Source organism: Uranotaenia lowii, chromosome 1 (genome assembly GCF_029784155.1).
Source record: "Uranotaenia lowii strain MFRU-FL chromosome 1, ASM2978415v1, whole genome shotgun sequence".
In the NCBI taxonomy this organism is placed as follows: domain Eukaryota; kingdom Metazoa; phylum Arthropoda; class Insecta; order Diptera; family Culicidae; genus Uranotaenia; species Uranotaenia lowii.
Window position 1 is genome coordinate 123,410,064 of NC_073691.1, and position 13,253 is coordinate 123,423,316.

The 13,253-nt window shown below is 41.3% G+C and overlaps 1 long non-coding RNA gene across 1 annotated transcript; it reads right to left on the reverse strand.

Moving 5' to 3' along the window:
- Positions 1–1,837: 1,837 nt before the first annotated feature.
- Positions 1,838–2,500, reverse strand: LOC129753311 (uncharacterized). Its single transcript, XR_008738923.1, has 3 exons — positions 2,282–2,500; positions 2,004–2,213; positions 1,838–1,941 (listed from the first exon to the last, which is right to left on the reverse strand). It is a non-coding gene; the product is annotated as an uncharacterized LOC129753311 (long non-coding RNA).
- Positions 2,501–13,253: the final 10,753 nt, after the last annotated feature.

Here is a 13,253-nt window from a genome sequence, read left to right on the forward strand (position 1 = left end):
AAAAATGTTGCGAAGACATCAAATGTCTATCGTTTACCGTTTGTCCGCAAATAATTTTGATCGCTTATTAGGTTCATTTACCCCTGTGTGCGCCGCCCAAACGCCACTCCAAACCACCGCCACCCATCCGCCACCCCCCATCAGAAACGCACCACGCACCGCAGCAGCCACAAAAAGCTACGAATATGTATAATACAAGTGTTAACACCCTATTATATTGTATAAAATAGTGAAATAGCAAATGAAAAGTGCCAAGCACTCCTTCACAGAGCATTATCTCGCTCACTGGAGTGCTCATACATATTGTGGAATAATATTGTAAACGAATTGTTAAAATTGTTTTGACAGGGTTTTGTGCCTGTTGGAGAAGAGGCTTGAGAGAAGCTCAACTCCAGCGGGCTTTCCCTGTCCGAGGAAAAAATAAATAAAAAAAAAATTGTTCCGGAACGAAAAAATTTTGCAACCTGTTCGTTGGTTGCTGTTCCCGCATACTAAAAAACTATATAACAAATAGTTAAAACGATACATCCACGGTCCCAGAAAAAGTTATTGTCTCCGTAAACGTAGCTATAATTTAATACTTTACTTTGACTACGATAAGATAATAAAACGAACGTTCATGTGAAGTGATGATATCTAGAAAGGTGAATGAATTGTTTAACGATATACTTCAATTTTATCAATAATCGTTAAACTGCTCTCGAACCATAACGCTTAGCGTTCATGTCATGTGTCAAACTCACGTCAAAAATTACCGAAATTCGGGTCAGAGATGCCAGATGGTTTAAAAAAAGAAAACTCAGCCCGGATTCATGAAAATATCTTAAATTTATTTATCGAATCAATTATTGATAGTTGATTAGTTGTATAGTGAGAAAATAAATTACTTTATGTGAAATCCGAACATCCAAAAAAAAAGTATTCCCTTTAAGTGCGTCCGCCATTATCGCGTACGGTTCTCATAACCATCAGTGTAACGTTGGAAGAACGTTTCGTAAATCTTTTCATAACTGTTACTGTAAAAGTTTAGTTACAAGAGTACTTTTTGGAATACTTTAACAATAACAGTTTGATGCTCTAAATACGTTTCCGTAAGCGATTTTTAGATTTTATCTAAACTGTTTCTAGAACAGTCTCCCCATACAATTGTTTTAACAGTTTTAAACAGTAACATAACTTAACGCCATATTCAACAGACCGTCGTTTTGGAATTCAAGATAAGTGCAATGTTTTTTATGGTTTCAGATATCATTTTCTAAACGTTTTTTTACGCTGTTCCTAATCGTTTTATAACTACAACAGGAACAGTTATGTTACAATATTTTCGTATTCGGGTTCCGGTTCGGACTGAACTCGCTAAGTGTTTTCAGTCCAACAAAGAGAGTTCAATTTTTAGTTCATAAGGTCGAACTCAGCTTTGATCTCTCGCCAAAGGAAAAAAAGGGATCAATTTTGAGTTCGCAGTTCGAACTCCGTTTTGATCCATCGCAAGGAGGAAAAAGGGTACTTAACTTTAAGTTCATACACCCAAAATAATCTGCACGTAGCTGCTACGTGAAAAACTACATAGTTTTTATCCAATTGATTTTCACGTAAATTGTACGAATAAAATAAGTAAACGCTTCCCTAATAAGAATTTTCGCTTAGTGAACATCACGTACAACTTACGTGAATATTTAGTGAGTTCAACGCGATGTGATGATGAAAGCTGCGAGAAATGTGTTTAGTATATGAATGATATTTTGATCTTTCCTATTATTTTTATTCGTTTTCAATTACGGTAAATAAAAATGAAAACAATTTGAATTTTATCGGAAATAAAATTTATTTCAACTCTTGGTCACTGTCGTCACATCGTCGCACACGTTCATTGTCATTAAACCTTATTTGTTCAAAAAAAAAACAGTTCCGGGATCTCTTGCTGACGAGTTTTGTAGAATCCTGTGGAATTTGAAAAATAATTGATAATGAAAATACATTTATTCAAACAATAAATCGTTTACCTTGTAAGGCTGATGTGATCTTTTTTTGTTGTCATAAATGGTCATAACCCATATTGGTTCAGGTAATTGCCTGGCTGGGGGGGACCGGGCAAGATGAAATTCCATCCGGAGCCGTTCAACTGTATTCATCGCAGCCATCTTCGTTATCTTCCAGACTGGAATCGTCTATCCGTTTTCAATCATGCTACTTCTTTTTCTTAGATTTATCTCCTAGAAAAAAAATAAGAAGTTTACGATGATATAGATTCAGCTATCGATCCAAGATCAATTAAATTTACCAGAATTAGTATTCGCCAGCCAGCTCCACATTCGAATGTCGATACTGCTCGTCCTATGACTTCTTTCGATTATCCGCTGCAACTTTTTTACAACAAATATCAAGTTGGCTAATGAACTATTTTTTTCCAATAAGAATTTACTACTACAGGCATGAAAAAACGGCAAAAAACTGATTTCAATTCATCCGCTTAGATTTTACGTGAAATTAATATGTCAGTTATATAGAAAAACTGCAGCTACTACAAAGCACACGTAGAATCGATGTGATGCATCAAAAGCTCAGTTTACGTGAAAAATACCGTACATTTAATTTCTTTATTATTTTGGGTGTAGAATCGAACTATAATGTTTTGAACCTCGGTCATACTTATACCGTATTTGTTTTCACCACCCGAAAGTGTTGCACCATCCACGCTGAAAACGAGCATGAATCGAGTTTTGCACTCACCTTTGTTGGTGTGCGTGAAATCGGCAGTGTCAACAAAAAACATCAAGCTGTCAAAAATCCATTACAGCTGGTATTTATTTTCGTTTGACTTCGAAAACTGAAATGAAATTTACTTTAGTTGATCATTGTCTTTTAAACAATATGAAAATTTTAGCATGAATTAATATATTATGTTGAATTGTGAAGATTTCAGATTAATTTTGCTTGTAGATTCGCCTCTGGCTCTGATGAACTGCAATACCGGCTGATTCTGGGCGGTCTATGTTTACTGCTGCTAGACTGCAGTTACCCCAGCTTGAAGGTTCCGGTATTTTGAACGTTTATTTCTCGCAAATCTCATCTTCGTTCGAGTACCTATTTCCATTTTAAGATTACAAAAAAAAAATTCTTGGAACTCGGATCGCGGAAGTCGGGGAAGAAAATTTTGCTAACAGACCGAAACGAACGAAATTCAAGCTCCCAATGCGGGTCTCGAACTACCGTTTTTGAAGGGCAACGGGTGGAAATTCGGGACTTGGCGCAACCGAGCATCGTTACCCTAAGGCTGATGTCATGCTGAAGCAACTAGCAACGCGACCTACAACGCAACGTTCACACGACTAACCAGCTCTCATTTGATCTCCATGGAAATCGCGCAGACCTGTCATACTGGTCGCTTTGTGTAGCGCGACCAATCTGATGCCAATGTGTTTAGTAGCGCGACTAGCAGGAAATCCAATAGGAATATTGTTTTTTCTCGATTTGAAGCAGTGATTCCGGGTTTTAAGCACAATAGTACGAAGATCTGTCCGAACTTGTGATAATAAACTAAAAACTATCTTAATCGGCGAGAAAATTTTCATGAATTCTTAGTTCCGGCAAAAAAACAAGGAATTTTGTCGGTTCAAATTTCGGCATACTTGCAATCCGGGTCGTGATTTGATGAGTTTTTGATGGCTCCGGAAAGAAAGGAGACGATTCAAAGCATTATCAGATGTAGAGAAGTGATGATTTGTAGGGAATTTCAAAGTGACAGGTCGCGCCAGCATGACATACCAATGCAATGCAACGCAATCTTATTGGAACGTTGCGTTGCGTTGCGTTGCTAGTTGTTTCAGCATGACATCAGCCTAAGGCACAGCTCGAAGCTGGCTGGTAGCAGAGTAGCTTCGATGCAGCTGAACGCTTCTTGCTGTGGAGACCAACTTATAGGACCCTCCCGAACAAGAAAACTTTTCGGTTTGGGCGAATCCACCAAATCTTTGGGTTGGCCTTTTTGCACTCGGATTTGCTGCTCTTTTTCGGCATCGCCTGGAACCGATTGCAGCAAGCCTTCTGGGCACATTTCTTCTTGGAAGCGTTGTTTGCTTTGGAACGTGCCATCCAGGTGAAATTCTCCGCCTCTGTTGGAAACGGCACTGGTATTGAATCCGGAACAAGTTTCCGTTCTTCGGGATAATAAAGAGAAAAAAACAGCTCGAACGCAATTTTTGCGGTATAGAAATAAACCAACCAGCTGATATTTGTTTACATCGGGAAGCACGTGCTGTCAAAATTCATGATAGTATTGGTGAGAGCGCAAGCAACACCGAATATTTTCAGAGTGTTCCACCGTCCACTTTATGGTGCACTACCAGTGGAACTCATCGTGAAAACGAGCATGAAAACGGCAAAAAGTGCACTACCGGTAGTGCCCCGGTGCACCACCACTTGAAAACGAATTCTCTACACGCTAACTTTTGGCTACCCCTTAACGAATACTTTTGACCCGTTATTCGATAAGACTGGGAGAACTCCTTTTTACGGATAAAGTCGCTTTACCCTTTAAGGGGTACTCAGCCTGATAACGCTTCAGCGGATGAAAATTACCCCTTATTCCAAATGCTCGTAACGGATCAAAATTACCCCTTATTTGAAAGGCTTTTGTCGAGAATTTTTAGGAGCTTCTTATGGGAAATGTTTGCTGGGAAATAAATCACAACAAAATATCATATGTTTCATGTAGTTTATTTAAATGAAAATAATATTAAAATAATTTTTATTATTTGAAAATTTTAATTTACCCTCCATCGCGAATCGACCTTTAAACATCGGCTCCAAACAACGGCTTATTTTCATCATCGGGAACTGCGCAGCGCTGAAATAATAAGATGACGGCATTATAATTTCAGAAAGGAAGCAATACAAATATTTATTCAATCAAATACTTACAATCTTTCTAATCGCTGCCAATTTACCGGACAAATAACAACGTTATGAATGTAACAACATCTGAAACTACCCCTTTGAAGCGGACTCGAGCTTTTCGAAATAAGGGGTAATATTGACCCGCAAAAATGACCCGTTATTTGACAGATCGTGGAGGTTCTCAATAACGGGTCAATTTTACGCCTTTAAGGGGTAGCCAAAAGTTAGCGTGTACAATCTGTTAGCAGCGCCACCAAATCAGCAAGCCCCATTTCTCCTACATCGGTCTGTCAAAGTATCGACATCTACACATCAGCGGGAAAAGAAGAAGAGACACGAAAGTGAACTCGAAAGCGGTTTAGGAAAGCGATCTAGTTTGAAACGCGTGTGAGAAATTCTTCTCTGTTCCTCAGTTAAGTTTGTGGCCCGGTTATATTCATTATAAGTTTAATTGTAAACCATCTGAGGTAAATTTAGCACTATTTACAAGCTAGGCGAAGTTTATCTATTTTCCTTTAAATCTAGGTGGCATTTGCAGCCCTGTAATATAGTCCGGGAACACAACTAATGCTTATCCCAATCGACTAGGGTATGTCACACAGTGAAGCATAATTTAGCTACAGTTTGCTAATCCAATATTTTGTAGATCTTTAATCCCAATTCCATATTTACCGTTTTGTTGGCCATCGCTCCCGAAAACTAAAATTATCGATATCTCAGGTGAGCCGCTTAGAAGAAATTTCCAAGTCACTATACTTACCTAACCTTAAAAACTAAACATCTTAGGTTTGGATATCATACGTGATCATACTACCAGCCAATCTGGTTACTTGTGCAAGGCAGGAAATCACTAAAAGTAAGGTGTAGATATTTCTTCCAAATTCTTACATTTAATAATCTACCTCTATTGTAGGAATTTTGTAATAAACAAACAAGTGGTTTATTAACAAACTCGTCGATTTTTACTGCCTCGCAACATTACAAAATTCTTTTATGGCGAGCGTGGAATCCAACGAATCGGACGTAACAGTAATGGATAACATCCAAGAAGCTGGAGGAATCAAGATTGTTGAGGAAAAAACTGCGTCACCAGCCGGTAGTTCGACTTCTAAACTGCAAACTGGCACCATTCCAAAATCAAAGAAAGTAAACAAATCTGTGAAGATTTTGGAAAAAGCTATGTCAACGCAAAAACGGAATCCCGTACGTCGCGTTCGTAAACGGAAGGACCATCATTGCAAGGCATGTGAGGAGCGGGACACTAGCAGGATGGTTATGTGCGACTCCTGCTCATCCTGGTACCACTTTACCTGCGCAGAGGTCTCCTCGAATGTCGCCGACGAAACTTCCTGGTCATGTGCGTTATGTAGCGCAAAAAAGATTATGCAGAATGCAGAAACGAGTGAGAAAAGTTCTACTGTTCAACAGAAGGTCACATCAAAGGAATTCGATAATGCATCCCACGGAAATGAGAAGCCGAAGAGCACCCGATCTGTAACAAGTCGAGGTAGTGGCGTTAGTGAGTCCAGGCGTGTTACAGAGCTCCGTCTGCAAAAACTGAAAGAGATGACCCGACTGAAAGAGCTCTATCTAGAGCAGAAATATGCTATTTTAGAAGATATGGGCAGTGAAGCTGCTAGTGTGGCAAGCGAATTTGACGCTAGCGAAATGGATAAAGAGTCTGATATCCAAAAATGGATGGAAAAATCAGATCTTCTCGGAAACGCTTTGATGGAAGCTCCAGTTGGTAACACGTTGCATCAGCATAATAAGTTGTCACAACCTTTCAAGCATAACAGGTCAAACATAGCGCCTAAAACTAGAGCGGACGAGCAAGAACTGATCTTGCCAAATCAATTGCAGCGAGGATCACGTGAAGGTCTCCCTAGGCCGAAGGATTTCGCGCCCGGTCAACGCTCTACACCACTGGCTGGCGGTAGTCGTTCTAACCACCAGCAAACGGAAACTGACGTCGAAGATATTTGCCTACTTAATAGGAGTCAAATCCGTGCGCGTCAAGCTGTGTCAAAAGAGCTCCCCGAATTTAGTGGAAATCCTGAAGACTGGCCGTTATTTCTAGCGACATTCAACTCCTCCACTAACATGTGTGGATTTTCCAATGAGGAAAATATGTTGCGTCTCCGTAAAAGCCTTACAGGAAAAGCACTGGATGCCGTGAGAAGCCGATTGCTTCATCCGACTAACGTCTCAGGTGTGATTTCTACTCTGAAGATGTTATTTGGAAAACCCGAATCGATAATCCATTCTCTTATCATGAAAGTCCGATCTCTTCCATCACCAACAATTGAAAAGCTTGATACACTGGTTACCTTTGCCGTGACAGTGGAAAATTTATGCGCAACCATTCAGGCTTGTGAAATACCGGACTTCACATTTAATACATCGTTACGTTATGAACTCGTGGACAAACTTCCTTCTATACTTCAACTTGTATGGGCCAAACATGCCAGAGCACACCATAACCCTAGTTTAGTGGAGTTCAGTACCTGGCTCTATTCACTGGCTGAGGACGCAAGCAGCGTTATTTTAGCAAACCCCGCCAACGTGAAAACGAGACGTAAGACGGGATACATCAATTACCATGAAGAAGAAGAAGATGCTGAGGAAGAATCCCCTGTGGCGACAGTGCTTACTCATCAGGATAACGTAGAAGGCCGTGGTTGCATGGTATGTACAGGAATCTGTTCGACAGTAGAAAATTGCCAGAAATTCAAGGCTCTTCGCCTCGATCAAAGATGGGATGTCATTAAGCAGCGAAATTTATGTCGTACGTGTCTGACCCGACATAATGGATCATGTCGACAGCGGAAGCCGTGTGGCTCTAACGGATGCAATTATCTACACCATCCCCTGTTACATAACAACAAAGCTAAACGGCAACATCAAACAAACATTGCACCCGAACCAAGTGCACTAGAAGGAAGCTGCAACATAAACCAAAGTACATACAATGGTGTGTTATTCAGAATTTTGCCTATCATTCTCTACGGACCTAATAAAACAGTCAATACTTATGCGTTTATTGACGATGGCTCGGAAGTAACACTTCTAGAAGACAGTTTGGCAAATGAGCTTGGATTGGATGGCCCGCGGCAAACCCTGTGCCTAAAATGGACAAGTGGCACTAAACGGCTGGAGCAAGAGTCTCGAAAGATTAAACTAGAAATATCGGGATTAGAAAACAAAGCCAAAAAATATCGTATCGCCAACGTTCGCACAATAAAATCCGTACAGGTCCGCCCACAGAGCTTGGACACCCAAGCAACCAAAAGTCGCGTTTTTACTTAACTCCGAACTCCGAAGTTCACATTTGGCTGAAAAAATGTATTACGGGAACCTCAGGTGACTCTTGTCGCGTAAAAGTTACTCAGGAACTTCCATCGCCCTTTGAAAGGTTAAACTATCGATAACAGAACTTCTAAGCGCTTTTAATGGAACTTCTTTCAAGAAGGTCGATAACGTTCGCGTTACATTCCAAAACGCACGATTAAGATACTTGAAGGCGTTTTAAAGAACCTGTATGGGAAATCTAAGCGACATGTCAAAAATGTTTTTCAAGAAGGTCGATAACGTTCGCTTAACATTCTAAAGCGCACCATTAAGATACTTGAAGGTGTTTTAAAGAACCTATATGGGAATTCTAAGCGACATGTCAAAAATGTTCTTCAAGAAGGTCGATAACGTTCGCGTAACATTCTAAAGCGCACCATTAAGATACTTGAAGGTGTTTTAAAGAACCTATATGGGAATTCTAAGCGACATGTCAAAAATGTCTGTCAATTTCTTGTCATGGTATTTGTTTTGTTTATATCTGTACTGATATTTACAAATGGAATTCAAGATTTTTTCGAATTTTTCTTATAAATGTTAAATAAGATATTCGAATAAATTTTTGATGATGCGAATTTTTGTTATGATTCATATTGTGTACTGAAAGTCCTTTGAACGAAATAAGGTACCTTCTATTGACCAACCCACTCAATCATCTCAAATGACATAAGTTTAAATACTAATCATTACAGTGGCAATTAGCTATTGCTGGATTGGTCGAGAGGCTGGTGAGTTTCATTGCAACCTAGAGAGCAGCGGTTCAATTCTCTAGGCGTGTAAGCAGCTTTTGTAATCAAAACAATATAATTAAAATCAATGAGATAGACCATGATAGACCGGCAACCTAGCAATCTGACATGTGGTTGTCAGAGCAATCTGTCAATTGGATTTTTTTTTCGGTGCGTAGAAGTTTCTTGACATTCTCTTAGAAGCTGAATAGCGTTCTCTACAGCCCCCTAAACGAACTTGAAAGTAGCTTTAAGAACTTAAATTTTGGGCTGATTAGCATTCTCTTCAGACACAAACGAGAGCTGATTAAGCTTCTATGGAACCTTTTTAAGGGAATTTTGGTTGCTTGGGCATGGAGCAAATGCGGAACAGCTTCAAACACCTACGAAATGTTCCGGTACAGTCGTATCACTGCGTCAGCCCAAGATTGATCATCGGTTTGGAGCACGCACAACTCGGAAACCCTCTTAAGAGTCGTGAAGGAAAATTGCAGGACCCTATAGCTTCAAAAACACGGTTAGGATGGACAGTTTACGGTAACTGTACCGAGACAACGGACCTATCGCGCCACGTATGTCACCACACCTGTCACGTGTGCTCATGCAACTCCTACACTGATGTCGACCTCCATATTGCTGTAAAGGAATTCTTCGCCATTGAAAGCATGGGTATTAGTAAACCAGATCGCCCGTTGCTGTCTAAAGAAGATCAACAAGCCTTAACTTTACTCGCTAATAGTACTCATCGTACCAAAGGACGCTACGAGGCAGCCTTGTTATGGAAATACAGCAAAGTTCGAGTTCCTGACAGCAAACAAATGGCGTTGAACCGCTGGCACTGCCTGGAAAAAAGACTGCGCAAAGATCCTGCATTGTTCAGCACAATGCAGCGTACCATAGACGATTACATCAACAAGGGATATGCGCGAGAACTTACTTCGGATGAACTCGAAGTGAAACGCGATAGAATATGGTACCTTCCTATCTTTCCCGTCACCAATCCCAACAAGCCGGGCAAAACGCGGCTAGTCTGGGATGCAGCAGCCACTGCACATGGAATCTCGCTGAATTCCATGCTACTAAAAGGCCCCGACCAACTTGCATCACTATTTTCAGTTTTATTAAAATTTCGAGAGTTCAAAGTTGGAATTTCTGGAGACATTCGCGAAATGTATCATCAGATACTCATTCGCGAAGATGATCAGCACTGTCAGCGCTTCTTCTGGAGTAATAAATTGGGTATCCCTCCACGCACGTACATCATGCAAGTTATGACGTTTGGTGCTCGGTCATCCCCCAGCACAGCACAGTACGTCAAGAACACTCATGCTGAACAGTTTGAGCAGACACATCCGGCAGCGGTATCCGCCATCATCCAAAAACACTATGTCGACGATATGTTGATAAGTACCGAAACCATCGAAGAGGCTATCTGCTTGGCAAGCGAAGTGAAATCTATTCACGCCTCTGCTGGGTTCGAATTGCGAAACTTCGTCTCCAATTCCCGCAAAGTTGTCACCGCCTTGGAACAAATAAATGCGTCAGAAGACCGGGCCGAGAAAAACTTGAACATCGGATTAGAAGCGACGACTGAAAAAGTTCTTGGAATGTGGTGGAACACCGCAAGCGATTCCTTCATGTTTAAAATATCACCTCGATTCGACGATGACCTTCTCTCAGGAAGACGAAAACCAACCAAACGTGAAGTGCTACGAACGCTGATGCTGATTTTCGACCCTTTAGGACTAGTCGGACATTTCCTAATGTTCTTGAAATGCCTGCTGCAAGAGATTTGGAGGACATCTATCGGATGGGACGACCCCATTGGGGACGAGCAATTTCAAAAATGGACGCGATGGTTAAATGTTCTTCCACAAATCACAACACTTAAAATCCCTCGATGCTACCGCTCAGTAGTATCAATCAGCTCTGACACAAACATTCAGCTGCATACTCTAGTCGACGCCAGCGAAAACGGTATGGTAGCCGTCGTGTATCTGAGATTCGAAAAGAACGGAATTATTGATTGCACGATTACATGCTCGAAGACTAGAGTATCTCCACTTAAGTTTCTCTCCATTCCGAGATCTGAGCTACAGTCCAGCTTAATTGGGGCCAGGTTAGCCAGAACCGTCTGCGAAAATATCACGTTTAAAATAGATAAACGCTTCTTCTGGACAGATTCGAGGAATGTGCTCAGTTGGTTGTCAGCCGATCATAGACGATACAGTCAATTTGTTTCTCATCGCGTGAGCGAAATTTTAGAACTATCCGAACTTTCAGAATGGCACTGGATACCATCGAAACTTAATGTCGCTGATGAAGGAACTAAATGGAAGAAAAATCCTGACCTGAGTAACACATGTAGATGGTTCCAAGGGCCTCCTTTTCTTCGACTTCCATCAAGTTATTGGCCACTACCCGAAGAACCAATCGAACATACAGAAACTGAGCTACGCGCGCATTCACTGTGTCATGCAGTATCCTTGAACCAGAACGTTATTGTTACTTCTAAATATTCCTCGTGGAACAAACTTCTACGTTCCACCTCCTTTGTATTGAGATATCTTTCGAATCTAAATGAGTGTCGCCTAAAAAGAAAGTTATCTACTGGGCCTATGACCGACGCCGAGCTTCGCGCGTCGTGCACTACCGGGCCTCTAACCAAGGCAGAACTTCGAAAGGCCGAAGTCTATCTATTTCGTCTCGCTCAAGAAACTTATGACAATGAGATTGAAATTCTATTGAACCATAAAATTGGTATTCTAGAACGTAATATCCCCAAAAATAGTCCACTGCATAAACTTAACCCATATTTGGACGATGATTTGGTACTTCGAGTAAGAGGGCGAACCTCAGCTTGTGAGTTTGCATCCTTTGATGCTAGCAATCCTATAATCCTTCCGCGAAGTGATTACGTCACTACCCTCATTGTTCGCTACTTTCATGTTCGATACCATCACCAAAATCACCAAACCGTTGTAAATGAACTTCGCCAACGCTTTCATATTGGGGGTCTGAAAACGCTCTACAAAACAGTACGTAAAAATTGTCAGATGTGCAAAAACGATAGCGCTAACCCACTGCCACCATTGATGAGCGACCTACCACTATGTCGTCTTGCTGCCTTTAATCGTCCTTTCTCCTATATAGGAATAGATTATTTCGGCCCAATGATGATTAAAAACGGTCGAAAACAAGAAAAGCGCTGGGGCGTCTTGGCTACCTGTTTAACAACACGAGCTATTCATCTACAACTGGTACGATCACTGACAACTGATTCTTGCATTTTAGCCATTCGCAACATTATGGCCAGGCGCGGTATTCCGATCACCATCTACAGCGACAGAGGTACAAATTTCATTGGTACTGACAAAGAACTGAAGCGCACGCTAACGAACGTTAATCAAGACAAACTTATGGAGGAATTCACAACACCAGACACACAGTGGACATTCATCCCACCAGCATCTCCCCACATGGGCGGTGCCTGGGAAAGGCTCGTTCGAAGCGTGAAAACAAACCTAGCAAAATTGAAACCAAATCATACACCAACCGAAGAAACCCTAGAGAACATGCTCATCGAAATTGAAAACGTGATCAATTCTCGGCCTCTCACCAATTTGCCGATCGACGATGATAGATCACCTGTGCTAACACCGAACCACTTTATCTTAGGTTCATCAAACGGACTGAAACCCTATGTGCCATTCGACGACAGTACCTTAGCCGTAAAAAGGGGATGGCAGCAATCACAAATCATGGCTAATATATTCTGGCAAACATGGGTACATGATTACCTACCTACTCTTACCAGACGAACAAAATGGTTCTCTGAGGTCAAGCCGATTGAAGAAGGGGACATAATCGTCATCGTAGATCCCAAGCTCCCCAGGAATTGCTGGCCAAAGGGGCGAGTTATAAGTGCGATAGTTTCATCTGATGGACGAACTCGGAAGGCAGTGGTGCAAACTGCCAGTGGTATATACGAACGACCCGTAATGAAGCTTGCTGTTTTAGACGTCGGCGTTAAGAATAGGACACATGAGTCCTAGTCCTCATGTGAACTCCAGGGGGGACTGTTAGCAGCGCCACCAAATCAGCAAGCCCCATTTCTCCTACATCGGTCTGTCAAAGTATCGACATCTACACATCAGCGGGAAAAGAAGAAGAGACACGAAAGTGAACTCGAAAGCGGTTTAGGAAAGCGATCTAGTTTGAAACGCGTGTGAGAAATTCTTCTCTGTTCCTCAGTTAAGTTTGTGGCCCGGTTATATT